The sequence below is a fragment of the Pistacia vera genome, unplaced genomic scaffold, assembly GCF_008641045.1.
Source record: "Pistacia vera cultivar Batoury unplaced genomic scaffold, PisVer_v2 Contig223, whole genome shotgun sequence".
In the NCBI taxonomy this organism is placed as follows: domain Eukaryota; kingdom Viridiplantae; phylum Streptophyta; class Magnoliopsida; order Sapindales; family Anacardiaceae; genus Pistacia; species Pistacia vera.
In genome coordinates, this window is record NW_022196028.1 from 3,367,026 (window position 1) to 3,374,584 (window position 7,559).

Here is a 7,559-nt window from a genome sequence, read left to right on the forward strand (position 1 = left end):
GACAGCCAAAGATACGGCCGTTGTGGATGGTCAACGACGACCATATGTTGGTCGTCATTGACAACTAGCTACGGCCAAAGATCTAGCTGTCTTTGGCCTTAGATCTGGCATTTTTCGACGGCGCACTACTGGCCAGATTCAACCAAAACCTCAGTCGGTAGTGCGTTGGAATCTGGTAAATGTGGATTTTTGTGGTGTTTTTGCAATTTCTAAAAAAAATATTTATGGGTATTTAATTAAATTAGCAAATTTAAGGGGTTTAAAAAAAGTTGAATAATATTGTGAGTTTTTGCAATTTTACTGTTTAACTTTTTTGAGAATACTAATAATAGTATTCCCAAAAGCGAATCAAACGGAGCTTATATATTTTTTTTCCAACTCCCCAATCTCATTAACATTTTACACTGAACATTATGCCATCTTTGCAGGACGTAGATATACCATCTCATCAAAGGATAGTGGCAGAGACTCAAACCTAGGCTGTGGTCAAGACTGAATGAGCTTCTTACCACTTTACTAATAAAATTTTGTTTATTTTCTCCAATCATTTTATAATATAGACCCATAGTACATTGACTCAATGTACTATGGGTCTATATTATAAAATGATTGGAGAATTTTTTTTTTTTTTTTTTTTAAGGAAGAAGTCAAAGTTTATTTTCTTGAATCCTTTTTGTCATGTGGCCAAACAACGTTGCTTTTTTGGTTTTGGTTATGACGTCGATACCACTATGCAAATCGCCTAAGGTAGAATTAGAAATTAATTTTTGGGAGGATTGACAATAATTTTTAAGTATATATATAAAATTATTGATCTTGTTATTGTGAAGATATAAAAAAGAATCATATCTAAGATAATGAGTTTTGTTATTTAAAATTAAATTTTATTTTAAAATAAAGAGAAATGAAGACAACACTCACATAATAAGTTAAATTTATCATAATTTTGTTGAAAAGAAAAAAAGAAGTTATTTTTAATTCAAGACTCTAGAAGACAAAGGAAATATAATCATGATTAATTGAGAAAACATGGGTGTGGAAACCGAAGAAAAAATGGCATAGAATTCTAAAAGTGTTTAAAAAAAATAAGAGAACTAACATCATTCGTAGAATTATGGGGATTCTTTTAAGAAAAAAACAACAATACATTGAATATAATTTTAAGTATAATTATAAAATAATACTATGTTTGTGTAATGCATAAGTTTCCCCAAGGGCAAAATAATAATTTTCTATTTGATATTATTTGCCAAATGTCCATCAAGTAAAATATCTTAGGGATTTCCTTTAATATGGTAAATATAATCATGATTAATTGAGGAATCAGTGGGAGTAAAGAATGTGAGTCAAAATAGGAACTTTTTAAAATTCTTTAATACTTCACTATATAAATGAGGCTAATATGCAAAGAATCATAACCTCAATATTCAGATAGAAAAAACCTCACATTGAACATTCTGGATTGAAAGTTAACCATCGCCGTAATTAGCCTCCACCCTTTGTTCTAACCATGCAGTTCCATAGGAAGCCTTTTTTGTTTTCTTGCAAGAACATATATTAACGCTATAGTTGACAAGTGTTCCAAAGTACAAAAAGAAGTCAACGAGTCGTGGACAAAATAGGAAATCACTGGGCAAGACTGTAACTCCAAATCTGGTGCAAATTTTGGCATCAACAATTTGATTTCTTTTTCTTTTAGAAATTTGACGTGAGCTATAGCCAAAAGGTTAAGGGGAGCCATTAGGGGCGTTAGGCGAGTCGAGGCCCTCACGAGAAGCTCAGGCTTGAGCAACTCACATGCAGAATCAAGTTGAGTTTGAGCTTTCTAATACTCGGCTCGAGTAGCTTGCGAGCTTACTCGAGCTTGATAGAGGATATATGCAAGTGTTGCAACTATTAGGGGGTATCTGTAATTACAATTTTGCCTTCTAAATTATGTCAAAGTGACATTTATATCCCATTTCAATTCGAATATCAAACCCTAAATTCCAATTCTCCCCGCAACCGTGACTTCACCGCTTGCTTCATCTCTCCACTATCATAACTTTGTCACTCACTTCATCTCTTCGCTATCGCAACTTCGTCGCTTGCTTCATCTCTCTGTTATCGCAACTCCGTCGCTTGCTTCATCTCTCCACTACCGTAACTCTGTCGCTTGCTTCATCTCTCTGCTACCGCAACTCCGTCGCTTGCTTCAATTTGGAACTATAATCTCTTTTTTTCTCTACCAAGTTGTCATCTATTTTAGGGATAGAGCAGGAACAAGAAGAGGTGGTTTTGTGTTTGATGATGTTGTCTAAGGATTTTGTTGAGCCCTCATGTGTTTTGATGTGCCAAAATTGTTGGAGTATGTGTCATAGAGCCAATAATTATTGTGGAATTGACTCTTTGTAATGATGTTTATTAATCAATAAAAGACATTATCTACTAAATCATGTAAATCATAGTTGTATGTATTGATATATGTCCTTAGGATGGTAGAACCCTGACGAGTGTATCAAGTATTTCAAATCTTGATAGTGAGAACGCTGTGAGCACATATGGTAGTCATTCTAAAAATGTCTGTAGCCCCAGTATTATTCTAACCAAGGACACAAATAATACGGTAAGGCTATCATAGTATTGAACGACTGTGTCAAAATGCAGTGATTGATCTCACTTGTCAAGATTATTTGCCAACAACCTGGTGCAACACATGGGTGCTTGTTGTAGGCAAGTTCACTAGACTAACCCACCAGAGGATTCCATATAGATGGTAACCCAGTGTCTATGGAACAAATCCTCTAACGAATGGTGATACATGTGATCCTTAGACTTGAGATCACCGGAGCGTCTTGTGCATCGATTGGTGTAGTTTGATACTAGCCCAACGCAGTTCTATTCAGAACTGTCAATATGGTAGTGATTGGCTACATCGAGGAGTATATCAAAACTATGGTAGATCGATAGAGGATTCGTCACTCTTGGATATGAGAGTAGTTACCTCACGGCGTAATTCAGTTAATGACAATGACAGTATATCTGTGATTACAGTGGGATTGAGTTGTTGCTTAATCTAATTTATTATTCTGGTCATTGGTCTAGTAACTAAATATAATATATCAAGGATAATTGAGGTTAACACTATTTCTATGCCTCAGTCTCGATGAGATAACAGATGATGAAAGTTTTTGATTGCATGGTAACCATATCGTTGACAGGTAGTTATTTCGTTGAATCCAAATTTATTGGGTCATGATGTCTTGCTAGAGTCAATCTTGGTCTGTTTGCAGTGAGACGATTGATTGGTGTCAATCGTGATACTACTCACTGCTAGTATGACGAGGATCCTACGGGTCACACACACTAAGGAAACAGTTAAGAGTGGTTAACTATGGAAGGGTATTTTCATCTTTCGAACAAAAAATTTTGCTGTATAATTAAATTTACTGAGGTTGTTGCCTATATCCAATTTTATTGGAATAATTTAGGAAAATTACGAGTTTAATTATTGAAGTTAATATTAAATTTAATTAAATAATTAAATAGGGACCTATGCGTGATTCCACCTAAGTTTGGGTTGTTATAAAATTTGGAGGTGGAATTGATATTTGGTTCTTCTACATGAAGAAAAGCAAAATAGGTTTTAATAGAATTCATTCATTCACTTTTGTGGCTGTCGTGGGAGAGTGAAAAATTAGAGAGAATTTTTTTCTCTTCTCTTTTCACTCTTTATCCTTTCCAAACCTTGGTCTCTTTTCACTCTTTATCTTTGGTCTCTGTTGTTCTGTCTTCATGTGGACGACGTAAGTTCGGTCCTACACTTGGATCGGTAGCGAGATCGCGTTCAGAGATATTGACGAAGCCTTCAAACGCCGGTATGATCCGATCCTTGTTTGGTTTTATGTTATTTCAATTTAAGCATGTAGAATATATACATATCAGACCCTGATCTTGGGTTCTTCAGAGTAATCGATAGGAAAAATTTTGTTTTCCGCTGTGTTTAACCCATCGATTTACTTATAAAAACTAACCAAAGAATTGATTGGTTCTTTAACAAACAAGCTAAGGTATGATAAGAAGTCATAACCAAAAACAAAATGCAGTTTTCTTAGTTGGTACGATCATGCAGGATGAAGGAACGACCGTTTCTTGTTTCACAAAGTTGCCCAGATGCACATTCCTCTTAGCACGACAACATTCCATATGGTCAATGGAGTCAAGTTGCTCACAACGGCATGACAAAGCAACATACCCATTCCATTTAGGTAAAAAGTCAAAGTACTCAGAATTCAAACGTTTTGCGCCTTTGACAAATCTTGGAAGCCAAGCCTTGAAGATCAAGTTGAATTTCATGTATCTAAAGTGGAACGACCGTTCCACATAGTGGAATGACCGTTCACACTCAAAGATCGTTCTTGGCAGAACGTCATCGTTCTAGGAAGTCGCGCATGCTTCTGAAATTTTTATGGATTTTTAAGAAGCCAATGTACCCACCGTTCCCCGTGGTGGAATGACCATTAGCAATGGTGGAGTGACTATTCACGATGGTAGAACGATCATTCAAGAAGTTGAACGAAGTGATCGTTTGTGTCAAAAACGATCGTTCGCGATGGTGAGATGTCTATTCGTGATGGTGGAATGTCCGTTGCTCTAGGTTCTATAGCTTTTAAGAATTGCATTAAAAGCAGCAATGCCTTTTTACTTCAAAGGGAGACAAGCAATAAATAAAGTGTTTTATTACAAAAAAGGACAAAGAGAATATCAGAGAAACAAAGCCTTATAAAAAAAAAATCATTCTCACATAATCTCTTGATCTAAAAATAAAAAACAAAACATCACTTTCTTGCACTCATTTGTAAACCTTTGAGAGTATTGTTTTTATTGTGTGTTAATGCTTAGTTTAAAAGGCAATCATTTACATACTTTTTCAAACATCTTATGGGTGAAATCTTGTAAATCTAGACGCAAAATCTTGTCAAAATATTATAAGAGGCAAAATTCTATCAAATTAGTTTAAAGGCCTGAATTTGATTCTAATGGAACTTCAAAGAGGTTGTCTTGAAGAAGTGGATGTAAGAGACTTGTGGATATAGCTCTGAACCAATATAAATCTATGAACATTTCTTCTCTCTCAACTCATTTATTATTCCTTTTATATTTACTTGAAGCATCATTATTATTTGCACTAATTCATTGCTCATATTTATATTTCTCTTTCATTTGTTGCTCAAAATTGTTTATCCTTATTGTGTAACATCATTCTTATTTATTGCTTATCTTTGTTGTTGTTTTAAGTTCATAACGTGTTTGAGTTGGTGAAAGTTTTTATTCCATAAACAATTTTATAGATTCCTATTCAACCCGCTCTAGGAATATTTGCCACCTTAATAACAACAACAATAATAATAATATAACTTTATGACATACAAACCAATCGATGACAAGTTTAAAGACATCAACAATACATTTTCGCTCTCACTTTTTTACATTAAAGTTTAAGATCTTTCAATTTTGTAGTCAGTATACTATTTTTCATTATATGTTTTTGTTGATTCATTTAAATAAAATGATGCATATGTGATGTTGTCTACAATTAAAATGATATTCAATGGTAATGTTGTGACGATGACATGTGAATAGTGATGAGTATTTGATATTATAATTATGGTGCATTTAGTTCAGATAATGTTGTATTATTGGAAATGTTTACTAGGAATGTTATAGTAATGGGAAGACAGATTACCTTGAAGATTATTAAAAATGATATAGTAAATGTGTTTGGTTAGATTGAAATAAATTGATAAGTATGTTATATATATTACTAAATTGCCCTTATTTTTTAATATTATTAGATATATTTTTTTAACCCCCTACATATGAGATTTTGCTAAAATACCTCAGTCATAAAAAAGTTAAAAAGTTAACAAAATACTCTTAACCACCCAAGACCACTTTCGGCCGCCGACGTTAGTCACTGTAATGGTGTATGAATGGCGAGATCTGACTGGTAAGGCCTTTTCCAGATTCAAGCAGGAAACGGCCATATTTGGCCGTGAAATGGTCGTCATTTCACGGCCATGGATTTATGATCTATGGCTGGAAATGGCTTTTTGGGCACACGACCGGCTATATACAGCCAATCGTGCACCATTCCGTTGACTGTTGTTGATGGTAGCCGAAGGTGGTGGCTAGCTGTCGATAGTGGCTTAGGGTGAGCGGGGGTGATTTTGCTATAAATTAAAGTTTTATATGGTGGGGTGTTTTAGCAAATTTCAAATATAGGGGCTTAAAAAATAATTCAAAAAATGATATTATATTAATATTCAACAAGGAGGGCAATTTAATAATCTATATAACATACCCACCAATTTATTCTCCCAATCATACATATTACTTAGCAATTTTTTTGCACCAATCAAACACATTTCCTAAATATTCCTAATAATTTTTAAAGTAATATATCATTCCATTAATATAACATCTTTTATAATGAAATATTATATGATCCAAACAAACTCTTAGATGTAAAATTGTAACAAAATTAAGATTACTAAGTACTCTTAGAAGACATAAGAAAATAGTGATATTCAGATTATCACCTATATAATCAATAATAATTACTGTTGATTTTTTAGGATTACCAAAATCTTTTATTACTTAACAACCAAACATGGTAATGTGAGTAATATAAGATAACATTACTAGAGTAATTCCACATAACCTCTAACCAAACACACTTTTATAGTTTCTTTTAAAAGTGGGAGAATGATATTACAACCGCTGAAACTCAAAAAACTACCTTTGTATCCCATAACTCCATAAACTACCAAGAACAACCCCTATTGTTAGTTTTTTTTCCCGTTAAAATGGATGGGACCAAGAGCAGGATTTATTTTTCAAGTTAAACATGCCTTTTGAATAAATTAATACATAAAAGGTTAGAACCTAGACCTCTAAGTGCAAAATTAAACTAATACACCAGTAATATTATAAGATTTAAGCCATAAAATAGGAATAAGGGTATCAAATTTAATACATTTTCAACTTCTTTGAAATTATATAATATTTAACGTCAATTTTAATATATTTAAACTTATATAAGATATACTAAATTTTATATTTAATAATATTGAAAAATATTAAATTCAATATATGTAAAGTTCCTATAAAATTTAATATATTTAAAATTCCAATAAAAATATTTTATAAAAAAATATTATATACTTAAATTTGAAAATTAACAAATACAAAATAACAAACCTTAAAAAAAAAAAAAAAAATCTAGCTACGTGACATCTTGTTTATGATCACTTTCGTTTTCTAATTTTACATTTTCTTTTTCTGTTTTTATCTTATGTTAAAATTTTCTCCCAACTCTTCTAAAAAAAAAAAAAGAAAAACAAAAATTTATTTGAGGTTGAATCATATCATCTTTTTAATTTGTTTTTTAATATAAAGTATAATAAAGAACGAAGTAAGAAAAAAGAAAACCAACAATTATCTTTTTTTTTTTTTTTAAATGCCCAAGACTCTTGGAATATTGTGTCTGCCCCTTATGGACTAATGTATTGTGCTTG